A 16,903-nucleotide genomic window follows, 5' to 3' on the forward strand; every position below is an offset into this window, starting at 1 on the left:
CTGCTAAACACCCTATGAGGCACAGGCCTGCCCCATGACAAAGAATTATCCTGTCCCAAATGTCAGTGATGCTGAGGCTGAGAAAAGCACTTTATCTAGAGCGCCTTGTCACTCAAAGTGCCATCTGCAGGCTGTGGAATTGCTCAGAAAGCCTGACTGTCAGGACTCACCCCAGGCCTAGTGAGTCAGAATCTGCATTGTAACAAGATTCCCAGATGATATGCGTGCACAATACAGTTCTGGAAACCTGCTTCATAACAGCAGTCTCAAACAGAACTGCATACACAGACCACCTCATGCCTGGTCCCTCTTCCTAGCCAATTAAATGAAAGTATCTGAGAGCATAGCGTGGGCATATTTTAAAATCTCCCTCAGTTATCCTTCTGCCCAGCCAGGTCAGAGAACCACTGCATGAATGCCATGAGAATGCATGTGGCATACAGCTGCAGAGTCACAATCAGCAGGGAGGAAAGCCCCTGACCTGCAGGTGTGGGGTCAGTGCCCACACCAGCAAACACACGGGGCAAAGTTGCCTGTGTCTGCACAGATGCAGAACCTGAGGTTGAACTACAGGAAAGGAAGGGCAGGAGCAGGACCCTGACCCCAGGCTGGGAAGGCAACCTGACGACAAGTCTGGCTCCTAAAAGGCCACAAATAACACCTCAAGAAATCCTCTCCCTAATCAGTCTGTTCCAGAACTCAGGGAAGTTAGAAGGACAATATCAGCTAGCTGAGGCCTAGAACGGCAATAGAAAAGAGTTAAGAAGAAAAACCAAAGGAATTATAAGTGATAGAAAAGCATACTCTTGCCCTGGCTGGCATTGCTTGGTTGGGCATCACCCTGCAAACCAAAAGGTCATAGGTTCAATTCCCAGACAGGTAATATGCCTAGGTTACATGAGCTTCCCCAGTCAGGGTGCCTAAGGACCAAGAGATATTTCTCCCTTCCCTTCCCCCCTTTCTAAACTCAATAAGCAAGTCCTTGGGTGAGGAAAGAGAAGAAAAGAAAAGGAAAGAAAGAAAGAGAGAGAGAGAGAGAGAGAGAGAGAGAGAGAGAGAGAGGGAGAGAGAGAGAGAGAGAGAGAGAGAGAGAGGAGAAGAAAGAAAGAAAGAAAGAAAGAAAGAAAGAAAGAAAGAAAGAAAGAAAGAAAGAAGAAAGAAAGAGAGAAAGAAAGAAAGAAAAGAAAGAGAAAAGTGTACTCTTATTTTCCTTGCATGGCCACAGATAAATGAGTCTTTCTCTGTCTCTGTCTCTGTCTCTGTCCCTGTCTCTCTCTCTCTCCTCTTCTCTCTGTCCATGGAGAGAGAGACAAATTACAGAAACATTACAAATACAGTACTAGTCACTTTTATTTCCTTGAATGTATTTGGGAGTAAGTTGCTAACCCAGTGCCCCATTAGCCTGGAATACCTTTGTGTGTATTTACCACAAACACATACATTCAATAATACAGCCATCAAAATCAAGAAACTAATTCATTATTAGAGTCTAATTTTCAGATCCCATCAATTAATCTAAGTACTGCATTTATAGCAAAGAAGCAAATTCAAAATCATTTTGCATTTAGTCACTAACATCTTCTTTAATATGCACTCATGTTTCCAAATTCCTGACAAAGATCAATCTTCAAATTTTGGGAACAAAAAATTAGAATTCCTGAGAATTACTAGGAATTTTCAAAATCATAAGTTTTCTGTATTTTTATACTTCTTCATTCAGAGTTTTAAAATAATAATAAAGAGGAATCATTTTCTGAAAGAGTTATCCTAATATTTCAGAGGTTTACTGTAGAAAAGTATAACAATAAATCTGTGGTTTATTATTATAAAACATTATAATAATATTATACATTTCCAAAAGAGTATAAAATGACATCTGATAATAGAAACCATTAAAAAAGAGAACATTAATGAAATATAAATGCCCAATAAAACCACTTAAAATTTTAATACCATAAATATAATATTTATTAGTTAGCATTCTTAAATTGACACTTTAACTGCCCCATCAGATATTCTTGCTCTTTCTTTCTTTCATTACAAATTTTTCAAACAAAAATATTTCTTTGATTTTGTGATGATGTTCATCAAATTGTTAAGAGTACCTATAAAAACATCTTTATTTTGGACTTGAGAGCACATCATGACTCAGATAGACACATTTCCTTTTTTAATGATGAAAATAATTTGTTTACTTTACAAAGGACTGAATATTGCAGCGTATATTGTAATGCTCAGCAAGGACAAGGCCAGCCAACATTGTTGAGGAATATTCAAATAACATAACACTTAGCCCTCCTAAGCAAGGTTGACAACACTACACATAATTATGTGACAAAACTGCCAGCATAAAGTTTGTTTTGCTTATTTTGCTTCTAAAGCTTGTCATTTCTTTGAACAGCATTCCAGCACTCACAGGATCTATATAAAGTATACTACACATATAACCTTATTACTCTTTACTTTACTTGTAAGAATGACTCACCGTTAGCTGCAGAAACATTGGACACACACATGTCACATGCCACAGAGACAACTAAGGCTGACCGATTGAATCATAACTTTTTCTTATAAGCACATGGACCCCATCTGGAAATGTCTACCTTAACCTCTGACTGTGTGTGTTTCCAATTCTTGTCTAAACTTGATGTGAGCAGATTTCTTCAAACAAGTAACATTTCTGTGTTGATTGCTAATCCTACCTCACTCTCCCAACTTCTCAAATGACTTTTGGGGGATTCAAAATTTGGCTAAACTTTCTGAAAAGTACAAGGAAGGAATACCCACATGAAATCATCACCTGGAATAGATCTTTATTCTTCCCTTGATATTTATAATCTTGACACTCTTGAAGGTTATAAGTCAGTTATTTAAAAAAATAACCTTTTACTTTAGTGGCTGATGTTTCTTTATGACTAGATTCAGTTGCACATCCTTGACGGTAATATCAAAGAAATGATCCCTGTTCTTCCTTTGCATCTGTTCAGAGGACACCTGCTTTCTACATGTTCCATTAAAACCGTTTATTTTGGTTACTTGTTAAAAGTGATGTCTTCCAGTCCTCTCTTCTGTTAATATATTATTTGCCACATAGTAATACTGAATATTTTTGACAAGCATCTTTAAAACCAAGTAAATATACCATTTCTAACAGAACATTGCATTATTCAATCTTGTATTTATATATGTATATATAGGCTCTTGTTTTTCTATTTTATTCAGTGGGTTATAATGCACTGCTATCATTGGTTTCATGTTCAAAGTTTCCAAAATTTTGTCAGTGGGAGCCTTTTAGTCTGTCTATAGAATTCCTTTAACATGTCCCCATCATGTTTCGAGGACTTCCTTAATTTCTGCCACAAAAGACATTCCAGACTTCTCTAGTATTTTTCATGCTTCGTACCTGGAATCAGTCATTTCTTCAAGTAACCCTGGGCCTTGAAGTCAGGAACGGTGTTGAGAAGGCAAGATCTGGGTGTTGGGTGGGCTCACTGCTAGTGGAGTGCTGCTGCCCTCAGGCTCGCTCAGTGCGTGTAGTTAGGGAAACCAAGCACACACACATTTTATATATTTTAACATTATATGTACAAATATAAAAATATATGTGATTTACATGTGTACATATATGTACATGTTAGAAATTTTAGACACACACGCATACATAAAAAGTTCTCAGAACTCAGATTCCAACACAACATTGCAAAAATCAGTCTAGTTTTTTTTCTTTCTCATAAGGCACACATCGGAGATATGGTGAGATTGGCTGCAGACCACCACAATAAAGTAAATACTATAGTAAAGCCAGTCATGTAAAATTTTGGTTTCCCAGGGCATACAAAATTTATGTTTACACTATACCATAGTTTATTACATGTACAATAACATTCTTTCTAAAGAATGTACATATCTTAATTATAAAATACTTTATACTATATACCAAAATAAACTCAAGATGGATAGAAGACTTAAATACAAGATGTGACAACATAAAAGTTCTAGAGGAGAACATAGGCAGGAAAATTTCAGATATCCCATATAGCAATATTTTCACAGATACTCCCCTAGGGTAAGGGATATAAAGGAAAGAATAAACAAATGGGAACTCATCAAATTAAAAGGCTTCTGCATGGCTAAAGAAAACAGCAAAATGAGAAAGGAACCAACAATATGGGAAAATGTATTTGTCAGTGATACCTCAGACAAGGGTTTGATCTCCAAAATATATAAAAAACTCCATGACTCAACTCCAGGAAACAAAAAACCCAATTAAAAAATGGGCAAAGGACCTGAACAGACACTTATCCAAGGAGGACATACAGAGGGCCCAGAGACATATGAAAGGATGGTCAACATCACCAGCCATCAGAGAGATACAAATTAAAACCACAATGAGATACCACTTCACACTGGTCAGAACGGCCATCATAAATGAATCAACAAACAACAAGTGCTGGAGAGGCTGTGAAGAAAAGGGAAGCCCTAGCGCACTGTTGGTGGGATTGCAGACTGGTGCAGCCACTGTGGAAAGACTATCGAATTTCCTCAAAAAACTAAAAATAGAACTTCCTTTTGACTCAGCAATTCCACTGCTGGGATCACATCCTAAGAACCCTGAAACACCAATTTAAAAGAACCTATGCACCCTAATGTTCACAGCAGCATTATTTACAAGAGCAAAGTGCTAGAAACAGCTTAAGTGCCCATCAGTAAATGAGTGGATCAGAAAACTGTGATACATTTACATTTACACAACGGAATACTTTGCAGCAGAAATAAAGGAGCTCCTACCCTTTGTGACAGCATGGATGGAACTGGAGAGCATTATGCTAAGTGAAATAAGCCAGGTGGTAAAAGACAAATACCACATGATCTGACCTATAAGTGGAATGTAGTCAACAAAACAAGCAAGCAAGCAAAATAGAACCAGCGACATGGAGACAAAGAACAAACTGACAGTGACTATAGGGGAAGGGGAGAGGAATAACAGGGGAGAGAAGGAGAAGAAGCAAGTCAAGGAACATGGATAGAGGACCCATGGGCACAGACAATGGGGTAGGGATTGACTGTTGAGGGGACAGAGTGGATAGAGGTACAGGGAAAAATACAGAACAGTAATTGAACAACAGTAAAAAAAAATACTTTACTGCTAAAAAATTGTACTCATTATCTGAGCCTACAGTGAATCCTAATCTTTTTGAGGGTGGAAGGTCTTGCCTCAATGTTGATGGCTGCTGACTGATTGGGGTGGTTGTTGCTGAAGGCTGGGATGGCTGTGGCAGTTTGTAAAAATAAGATAATGATAAAGTTTGTGACATTTATTGACTGTATTTCACAAACAATTTCTTTGTAGCAAGTTATGCCAATTGATAGCATTTTCCCCACAGTACAAGTTTTTTCAAAATTGGAGTCATTCCTCCTAACTCTGCCACTGCTTTTTCAACTAAGTTTATGTAACATTCTAATTCCTTTGTTGTCATTTCAACACCTTTACCAGAAATAGATTCTATCCCAAGAAACCACTTTCTTTGCTCAGCCACGGGAAGCAACGTCTTGTCTATTAAAGTTTGATCATGAGATTGGATCAATTCAGCCCCATCTTCAGGCCCTGCTTCTAATTCTAGTTTTCTTGCTGTTTCCACCAGAAGTGCAGGTACTTACTTCACTGAAGTCTTATATCCTGCAAAGTCATCCGTGAGGGTTGGAGTCAACTTCTTTCAAACTTTTATTAATGTTAACATTTTTACCTCTCCCCATGAGTCACACATATTTTAATGGTATCTAGATGGTACCATTCCAGAAAACCTTCCAAAAGGTTTTCACTTTACTTTCCCCATATCCATCAGAGGAATTACTCTCTATGACAGCTATAGCCTTACAGGATACATTTCTGAAGTAAGACTTGAAAGTCAAAATTACTTTTTGATCCATGGGCTGCAAAATGGATGTTGTTTTAGCAGGAATGAAAATAGGATTAACCTCATGTACATCTTTATCACAGCTCTTGGCTGACCAGGTGCATTGTTAATGAGAGGTAGTATTTTGAAAGGGATCTTTTTCCTGAGCAGAATGTATGAACAGGAGGCTTAAAATATTCAATAGACCATGTTGTAAACAGATGTGCTGTCATCCAGGCTTTGTTGTTCCACTTACAGAGCACAGACAGGGGAGATTTGGTACAATTAAGTATCATTTGCTTCAACTGAAGTCACCAACTGCATTAGCCCTGAACAAGAGAGTCAGCCTGGCCTTTGAAGCTTTGAAGTTAGGCATTGACCTCTTTCTAGCTATGGAAGTCCTGGGTGGCATCTTCTTCCAACATAAGGTGGTTGCATCTAGATTGAAAATTTGTTATTTAGTGTAGCCACCTTCATTAATTATCACAGCTAGAGCTTCTGGATGACTTCCTGCTTCACTTTGTACTTTATATTATAGAGATGGCTTCTTTCCTTAAATCTCACGAGCCAACCTCTGCCAGCTTTACACTTTTCTTCTGAAGCTTTCTCACCTCTCTCAGCCTTTGTAGAGTTTAAGGGAGGTAGGGCCTTGCTCTGGGTTAGGCTTTGGCCCAAGGGAATGTTGTGGCTGGTTTGATCTTTTGTCCAGACCACTAAAACTTGCTTCGTATCAGCAGTAAGACTGTTTCACTTTCTGATTGTTCACTGGAGTAGCACTTTTAATTTCCTTCAATAACTTTTTCTTTGCATTCACAATGTGGCTAACCATTGGCACGAGAGAACTGGCTTTTGACCTGTCTTGGTTGTCAACATGCTTTCCTCACTCAGCTTAGTCATTTCTAGCTTTCTATTTAAAGTGAGAGATGCACAAATCTTTCACTTGACCTCTTCCAGAACATTATAGGGTTATTAATTGGCCGAAGTTCACTATTTTTTGTCTCAGGAAGAGGAGAGGGAAAGACATGATGGAACAGCTGGTTGGTGGAGCAATCAGAACACACAACATTTATTGATTAAGTTCACCATCTAATATCATCATGGTTCTTGGTACCCAAACAATTACAGTAGTAACAAAAAAAATCACTGATCACAGATCACCACAACAAATATAATGAAAAAGCTTGAAATATGAGAATTACCAAAATGTGACACAGAGAAATGAACTGAGCAAATGCTGTTGAAGAAATGGCACCAATAGTCTTGCTTGATGCAGGGATGCCAAAAACCTTTATTTTGTAAAAAATAAAAAATAAAAAAATAAAATAAAATAAAAATCTGCAAAGCACACTAAAGTGAATTGCAAATTGCAATAAAATAATGTATACCTGTACCTTCCTTCACTGACAATGAAAAATCTGGATCCTGTCATTCTTAATTGTTTTACTTTCCTGAACGGTCCCTCTGTATATTGTATAATGAATCTCCACCCCCTCCCCAAATCTTTCCCTACTGAGATGCTCTTCTCACACTAAACCTGAGCCACCGTCACACACAGAAGCCCTTTGCCCTGCACAGGCTCTGACACCCACAGCAGGCCACACATCCAGATGTTGCCTTCAAAGTGTTCAAATCCATACCCCAAGCCACACCAGCCTTGTCATCTCACTTGGACTCTGGCTCCCTAAGCTAGGCCCCCTATCTGCACAGCTGCTCCCTTCAAATTATTTTGAATCTGATACCCCTCTCTGGACAACATGCCTTCTCCCACATAAACACAGGTGACCACTGTACTCTGCCCCCACCCTCCAATGGCTTTAGAACTGAATAGTCCAGGTAGAGAAGAAAGAAGAGGGGAAAAAATAAAAGAATAGTGTTTCTTCCCTTAAAAGTAAGGTTTCATCTTCCCTGTCCTACCAGGCCTGGAAGAGCATGAGCAAATTCTCTTAGTGTCTAGAAAAAGTTCCCATCAAGAGGCCAATGTGGCATTGATGACCCAAGGGAGGGAAATAAAAGTTCACTCTCCAATAAAAGTAATATTCCATTCCCTTCTGTTCTAATATTATCTCATGTCTAGGAAAATTAAGTCCCAATTTTTTATCAATTATTAGGTTTGCTTTCCTTATCCAGCACACGTCTTCTTCCACTACATGGTTAGAGAAGCCTCCTTAGACTGAGAGCCTTATACACACATGCACTGGATTTTTCACTTCTGTTTTCAGAATTTTTGTATTTCTAAGTTGGGAAACTTTGGTCTTAGAATAAAAACCCTAATATGTCACTCTGACAGCACTGAGTTTACTTCTGTTGGAATTAAGCTCTGAGTGTCAATGTTTTTTTATTATAACCTGACATTGTTATATGAAATATTAAACCCAAACTGAGGTGTATGTAGAAAAGATAGGGAGGTATTAAATTAGTTCCCTATTATGACCCCATCTAGAGGAAGAAAGGACCCAAGTGCACCTTTGGGAGAGTGAGTGAGAGGAAAAGGAAGAAGATAAAATGTCCTCTGTGGGCACGTCACTCGTTACCCTAAGGGCCACTTCCCAAACACCTACCTTAAAGGACGGGGGGAGTGCATTTTAATAGTAGGTGAAATTATATTCATGTCTTGAAGTGCAGTCAGAATTAAAAAAAATATTCCTGCCCTGGGACAAGGGGAGGTCCATGGTTGAATGAATCCCAGCTGATCAGTACCACCAAGGAACTACACAGGAAGCAGGGGTGTGTGAACAAGAGTGCATAGCCCACCTAATGCAGGATGCTGCAGCTGTTTGCCTCTCGCTCCATGACCCAGGGATAGACACTTATCTACAGAGCAGGTCATTCTTTATGGAAAATACAGATATCTCTTTGTGTCGGCTGGATCCAATAACCCCCGAGTCAGTCCAGCAATCTGCCTTTAGACCAGCCAATACAGAGACCTTTCAGGAGGAGCCACCAGCAGGTTGTGGTGTCATGGACTCTGTGTTAGCCTGGGTGATGCTTAATGCAGACAGCACTGTAGGAAACAGCAGCCAAAGAAAAGGTGAGTCAATTTGGTATAAGGAACCTATCCGTGTGGAACAGCAAATGTAGCCCAGTCCTATTGGAAAGCCGATAAGTACATGGCAGCCCCCAAGAAGCCAAACCCACAGATTGGCTTTCCTGTGGGAGACCAGGCCTGCATTGTACCTAGGCTGCTTTGAGGCTTGCTCTTGCTAAATAAAACTCCCTCACCCTGAATTGAAGCAGCAAATGTTTACTGCATATCTTTAAAGTAACTTCCTGAAGCCTGTACTAATTCTCCCAAGGATTAAGTGTAACCAGACCAATCACTCTTATCATTCCCTAGCATTTGCAACATTTTTTCCTTGTTAATCTGTAGGAAGTAATCAGTAACATCACTTCCATTGTTATCTGTAAAAAGTAACCACCTAAAGCAAACCTGAGCATAAAGAATGAGAACCTTCTTTGATGTATGCTATTAAAAGCCAATAAAAGCTTGTCAAGGCAAGGGTCAGGGCACTCTCCCCTTGAGAGAGTGGCCAAGGTGCTCTCTCTTACTTAGAGAGCAGCCATGCCATCCCTTTTTCTCCACAGGACTTCTGTAGTCCATGTGAATTTGTTTGTCTCATCCACAACACTGCAGACACTGCTGGCCAGAGTCCACATCAACTTGGCACGTTTCTCCACAGGGAACAGGTCCTTGCTGTGAAAGGCAGCACTGTCACTAGAGTTCTAGCACTCAAAAGAAATCTTGGACTCGTTATTTGAAGGTTTGTGTGTAAATCACATCTTAACATCTTGCTAGCAAGTCTGTCTAATTTCTCAGCTTTGGGGAAAGGTACCTAACTTTCTCAAAATTTTACTCAAAAAATAAATAATAAATGTAAGTACAAATATTTTTGTGTCTATTTCTAGATTCTCTATTCTGTGTCATTGATTTATCTGTCCTGATGCCAATGCCAAAGTCTCTTGTGTACTGTACCTTTATAGTATCTTGAAGTCAGGTAGTATAAGTCCTCCAAATTTTTTCTTCTTTTTAAAAAATCTTGTCCTATTCTAGGTCTTTTGTATATATATGTAAATTTCAGAAATAGCTCAGGAATTTCTATAGAAGAGAAGACAGTGAAGATGAAGAAGACAAAGATAAGGAGGAAGGGAGGAACACAAAAGGGAGGAGAAGGAGAAGGGAAAACACTGCTGGATATTAATCAGGGCTGTATTGAATCTATAAACCAACTTGGAAGAATTAACATCATAACAATACTGGAACTTTTGTTTAATTATATTGTCAACAAAAGAACATCCAGTGTATAAGAAAGACTTATAAGAGTTTATTTGGGCCAAATTTTGAGGGCATGCCAAGAAGCAAAATCTGAATGGACTCAGAAAATGCTCCAGAGAATGGCAGTTTCACAGTTTATTTTATTCATCAGAATAAAGAAGATGTAAGGAGGGTTACGTGAAATCCATTGGTGGTAGACTAAGGGAGCAGGAGAAAGCATGGGGTGGGGGACCTCTAGGATTTGATAAAAGACAAAATGGAGAAATGCATCCTTTACATTGGTGGGTGCGGGATAGTTAACAATGTTTGCAGCACAGACAGATGGTGTCAGGAAACAAGATAACAGTGAGAGGTTCTGTGGCCTCATGCTCTGGTGGCCTTGTGCTCTGACGCTGGGGGTTGTGCCTTTGAGGAGTAGGAAAAAGTTCATGCTGACATTTTAAAGGGTGTGTTATCTTCAATGTATAAGAACAGTGGATAGTGTTCATTTGAGGTAAAGACTGAGCTTTGTTGAGGAAGCTACAGGCCTGAGACATGAGTACTCACTATGACCTGTCCAGTCAGGAATTTGTGATCAGGTCATTCTTTGTGGGGACTTCTGGTCACTGAGCTTGTCAGGCTTACTAACCTCCTTTTTCATTCCCAATATATTATATCAATGTATTTAGATCTTATTGAATTTCTCTCAACTATATTTTATATAGTGGGTTTTGATTTAGAGGTCTTCAATATTTTTATAATAATTATTTTAAATTCCATTATGGTTTTTGATGACTTCATTATGAGCATTTTTTCCAGTTTTTAATTAAGATAAACTATATGTACAGTAAAATTCACCCTTCTTCATTTATAATTTTGTGAGTTTTGGCAACAATATATAACATATACAAACATAACCAGCACCACAACCAAGACATAGGACAGTTTTAGGTTCTGGTACAATATGGCAATATTGGAGATCCTGAATTCACCTTCTGCCACAGGTACACTGAATAGTTACATATGGAACAATTTCTCTGAAGAAAACCCTGAAACCAGGTGAGCAAATCCTACACATTGGACAACAAGGAAGGAGCATACTGAAGTAAGCAGGAAAGGCTGAGACGCAATCTCCCAGTAAGCCTCACCCCAAGTGCAGTGACCCACACTCAGGAGGGAGGTTACCACCTGGAGCTCCTCCCTGAGGGGGGAGAGAGTGAAGCTTACATCTGGCACCCCAGCTTTTAAGACCTGTACCTGAGAGCAAGTCCCCAATCACCAGCTTTGAATGCCAAGGGGGCCTCTGTCCACAACATCCCATAGGCAATACCAAACTGGGAAACACTTCATAAAGAACTCATGGGGACTCACCCACCCCAGACCCAGCCCAACGGCATTCAACTGAAAAGCACCCAGACTTCTCTGTGAAAGAGGCTTATTTGCTCACGTGAAAGCACTGGCCTGAGAGGCAAGCATCTAATTTAGCACCGAGTTAAGGGTCTGTTGAAATACCCTCCAAAAATGGAGGCATCCTCGCACCGTCCCTCTGCCTGGCTCCTGGTCACCAGTGTCCATGCAGAACGGCACCAGGGCTCAGGCTTACTGTAAGAGTGTGTCTCAGCCTCTCCTACTTATTTCTATGTGTTTTCTCCTTGTTTGTCCAGTGTGTAGGGTTTGCTCACCTAATTCTGGGATTTCTTATGAGTGGGGAAGGGGAAGGCAGAACAGAGAAACCAGAGGGGCTGTGGGTGCTGTGTGTGAGTCAGCACAGTCTGCTCCCATAATGATCTCCGAGCCTGTCAATGGTCTGATTTTTTCTTTTTTAAACTCCCACCTGGGGATATTTTTATTGATTTGGGAGAGAGAAGAAGGGAGAAAGGAAGAAAGAAACATCAATGTGAGAGAGAAACATCAATCAGTTGCCTTCCGTATGTGCCCTGACCAGGGAGGGATCAAACCTACAACCTTTTGGTGTACAGGCACGCCAACCAACTGAGCTGCCTGGCCAGAGCAATAGTCTGGCTTTTGTCAAAGGTGAGCAAATCTCCTGGAGTTGAACTGCCTGAGGGCTGGGGTCGGCTTCCTTTGAGGTTAGCTCCTAGAAGCCTTTAAGCAAACAGGCAGTTTATCCACAGCTATGTGTGAATTTACAAGTCATTATTTACAGAAACAACGTTAAAAGAATGATGGGCTGGGTTACAAACTTCCCAGGCCCAGGGAACATCTGTTGATCACTTGGCTCTAGTAGCATGGCTTATGTTCATGGTTCCTACAAAACTGTAACAAACAAGAAAAGAGTTCTTAGTCACCTACCACCTCCAGGGCACAACAAGTAGCTTATCTTTATAGCTTCTGCCTAAGGGAGAGCTCCTAATTAAAAACACATCTAAAGGCCAACTGGAATCCTGTCCAGACTCCTCAGAGGCTGGGCATTATCTTTGTGCTCTCTGTGCCTTGTTTCAGATCAACAGCATCTCAAGGAGGGGAGCTTGTACACGTGTCTGGCACCTGGTGGTTATATCGGGTACTTTTGTAACAGGGTGCAGCCAAGAGGGACAACCCCAAATAGGGATTTTAAATGGGATCCAGAACTCAAGGTGTTCAGGAAATATTAGGAAGTCCTCACCCCACCCCCCAGGTGTGGGCTGGGGAAAGGGACAAATGGAGCAGGGCCATTGAGAGCCATTTTGCATGGCAACAGCTTTGCAGCTAACCTCTGGCATGGTCATTTAACACATCTATAACCTTTAACTGGTTGCATAGGTATGTTAAATAGCTGTGGCTGTGCTCTGAGCCAGGGGGATGGAAGTAACTTCCCCACCAAGACGTAACTGGGGGGCAGGTCCCCCGAGTTACAGCACCTGCATGGGATCTTGGAGAAGATTGGCTCCATGACATGGGGCCATGCCTGCCCAGATTCACGATGGCAGCCCAGTAAAGCTAGAAGGATATAAGAGTGCTGGCAAGTGTAACTGATTGTAGGAGGAGTTGGAAATGGGGCTGCAGAGAAGGATTGGCATAGGGATTTAAACCCAGACGTGGCAGCCAGTGGGGAGGGAACCACTCCGTCTTTAGCAGAGTGGGGACTCCTGCAGCCCTGTGAGAGAGAATCACCATGCAGCTTTAGCAGAGAATCACCACTCGGCTTTGGCAGAGTGGTGACCCCCTCTCCTTGCAGCCATTGAAGAGAGGACCACTCAGCTGTGGCCATATAAGAGAGAACCATGTGTTTTTGGCTGAGTGGGGACTCCCATGGCCCTGGGAGAGAGAACCACAAGGCTTTGCCAGAGTGGGGACCCCCACAGCTTTAATGGGGGGAACCACCACCTGGCTTTAGCAGAGATCCCAGCGACACAGCTGATGGTGCGGGGAACTGAGGGAGGCCTACCAGCCGAGACGGATTACTGGGAAGAACTGGGAGCTGCCTGAGCCATGGACTTCTATTTCTTTTCCTGAGATACGGTACCCCAGACTGGGCAAAGGGAGGAAGGAAGGACTGTGTGTGTTTGTGGGTGTTTTAAGGGACTTTGGGATTTTGATGAAGACATTAGGTCACTCCTTTAAGTCTGTATAGCATTAAATAAACATTTCCTTTCCTTTTCATAAATCTCTAGCATTGAGAGACATCTTTCCTAAGGTGGCGGACATAATGAACCTGGGGGGTTCCTTTCAGGTTATAGTATATTGCTCTTCGCTCCCCTTGGCCCCCCTTGTTGTTCTGTAACACTTTGGTTTTTGTGGGTTCTGCCTAGGGAACATGCTATGATCACCTGATTCTTGTGGGGCTTGCATTTACAAGTCCCATGTGACTGTGACAGAGAGACAGTCGTTGACTGGCTATCACCCTCAGAGCACAGCACAGAAACAGCAACTTAAGACACACTCCCAGTCTTTCTGAAAGATGGTTTGTCTTGGAACGTCAGCCCAAGGGTCTTGCTTCTGGTGTGGCACACACCAGGAGGAGGCTAGTGTGCACCACCTTCGTGCTTGCCCCCTGTCTTGCTCCCAGTCACTGGTATTTCCAGGAAGGAGTGTGTGCTCTCATCTGGAGCCCTGATTTTTGCATCCACCACCAAAGGAACACCTCTTGATTACCTGGCTCTGGTGCCCACAGTGCTTGCCCTTGGTCGTGCAGAACTGTAAGAGATGAAGGGGGAAGTCCCAGCTAACTACATCCCAAGCACCTCAGAGAAGCTGTTACAGAACGACCCGCCCCTTCAGCAGTCTTGTTACTCTACGGTTCTTTTTGCCTGCTGCCAGTAAGAGTTGTGGCTCTCAATGCCAGAGTCTGGCAAAAAAGAAAGGAATTATTTTATTAAAATTTATAAAGGTTTAGTCCTGGCTGCTGTGACTCATGGATTGAGCACTGGCCTGAGAACCAAAGGGTTCACTAGTTCAATTCCCAGTCAGGGCACATGCCTGGGTTGCAGGCCAGGTCCCCTGTAGGGGGTGCTTGAGAGGCAACAACACATTGATGTTTCCCTCTTTCTCCTTCCCTTCCCCTCTCTCTAAAAATAAATAAAATCTTTTTTTAAAAATGGAGTAACAGCAGAATTCTGCCATTAAATCTCACGCCCTTTAGAAATGAAGATACACCCACAAACACACTGTCCTGCCCTCCCCACTTTGCCCAGTCAGGTCAATCTCAGGGCATGCCAGTCAGAAGTACCACCTTCCAGAAGAAGCTAACAAAACAGAAGTCCACAGCTCACTTCTCCCGGTTCCTTCCAGTAATACTTGTGTGGCTGGATAGGCCTCTGGTGGTTCCCAGCACCATCAGCTGTGTTGCCTTGATTTCCAGTTCTTGATCCAAAACCACGTAGCACCTCCTCATGGCCGGGGAGACTCCTTTTACCCCATATTGACCTGCATGGTCCCTAAAGGTCCCACATTGTCTCCTTCACACATTTCAGCCTGCCTTTTTGTTTAAACCACGGCCTGGAACCTCCTCCATAACCCCATTTCCAACTCCTCCCATAATCAGCTACACCTGGCAGCACTCACATATTTTTCTGTCTTTCTTGGCTGTCATAGTTAGCCCAGGCATGCTTGGCCCTGTGGTGTGGAGAGAACCATCTCCATGCTCTCACTCAGGCCCTGTAACCAGAAGAGCCGTCTCTGAGTTACACAATGGGTCAAAGTCACACCCATCTCCCAGGCAGACTATTCAGTATTTCTATGAGGCTAGCCTGTGGTTAATGATATGCAAAACTCTCAATCCCTGTGCTGCTGCTTTTTCCAGCCCCCAAACTAGGCTTGTGGGACTGGGGGTGGGTTGGGGCTTTTCAGCCTACACCCTATTCTGAGCCTCATTCCACACCCATTAGAAAGCAACATACTAAAATGCTAGTCTTTCTGTGAAAGAGTCCTATTAGCTTATGTTCATAGCTGTGGCCAAAAGAACAGACTTCTAATTAAACACACAGCTAAGGGATAGCTATAATCCTTTCCAGAGGCCCTAGAGGATGGGAGTTATCTTTGTGCTCTCCCTCTGTAAGGAAGCTTTCACATGTGTCTGGTGCCTGGTTGTTGTGGGTTCCACACGGTGGTATTTGATCACCTGGCTCTGGAAGCCAGAGGGTCTTGCCTTTCTGGGTCCCACAGGACTGCAACAAACAAAGAGACAGCCCTTGGCCAGCTATCAATGTGCAAGTCTAGTTTGGGCGTTTATTCAAAGAAAGTGAAAACACTAACTCAAAAAATATATGTACCCCATGTTCACTGAAGCATTATTTACAATAGCTAAGACATGGAAACAACCTAAATGTCCATCAATAAATGAATAGATTAAAAATGTGAACATATATATATATATATATATATAAAATTAAAAAAAGAATGAAATCTTGTCATTTGTGACAACATGGATAGACCTAAACAGCAATACACTAAGTGAAATAAGTCAGACAGAAAGAGAAATACTGTATGATTTTATTTATACATGAAATCTAAAACAATACAAAAAATCACTTAATAAAAAAGTTTATAAATACACCGAACAGACTGGTATTTGCCAAGGTGGGTGTAGGGGTGGAAGAGGTTCAAAAGATACAAACTTCCCATTATAAAATAAGTCAGCCATGAGGATATAATGTACAGCATGGTGACTATAGTTAATACTGCATCACAATTTGAAAGGCGCTAATGTAACCAAACAAAATGAAGCTTCAGCTGCCTGCCACCTCAAAGGCCAAACTTGTGAGACAGGAGCTGGCACAAAAGAAAATGGGTTTTGTTCGGGTGCCACACAACCTGAGGGAATGGTGGACTCTGTCAGGATGGGCAGGGTAGGACAAGTGGGAATCTAGTTACAATTAGCATTTTGGACTACAAATATGGCCACCATTTGGACTACAAGCAATATGGCAACTGAACTCTGACCCAGAAGAGGTGACTGACATCAGACCAGGAGCCACCAATGCTAAGTTGCTTCTTTGTTCACCAAGACCCAATCCTTGGCTCCCAGCCTAAAACTCCCAGCCTTTCCCTTCTCCCGCTCCGTCTTTTCTTAGCCCCTTCTCCAGGCGGGGAAAACGTCGCCTGGAAGCACAAACTTCCAAAATAAAGCTCATCTGCCTGTTTCCATGGCTAATTGGCTGTTTATTTCCTCGGCGAGGTCTAAGAAAACCTTACAGACTCCTTCCTCAAAAACCATCTCCTCTTCCTGCTCAAGCCTGAGCTTCCCATAGAGATAAGGAAGAGAGAGTTATTTTCTACCTTATCATCTGCTAGCTTTTGGCTCTCAGGCCCTCTTCATTCA

At 41.8% G+C, this 16,903-nt stretch overlaps 1 pseudogene; it reads right to left on the bottom strand.

Moving 5' to 3' along the window:
* Positions 1-722: 722 nt before the first annotated feature.
* LOC114494919 lies at positions 723-14,977 on the bottom strand (annotated as a pseudogene).
* Positions 14,978-16,903: the final 1,926 nt, after the last annotated feature.

Source organism: Phyllostomus discolor, chromosome 4 (genome assembly GCF_004126475.2).
Source record: "Phyllostomus discolor isolate MPI-MPIP mPhyDis1 chromosome 4, mPhyDis1.pri.v3, whole genome shotgun sequence".
NCBI lineage: Eukaryota > Metazoa > Chordata > Mammalia > Chiroptera > Phyllostomidae > Phyllostomus > Phyllostomus discolor.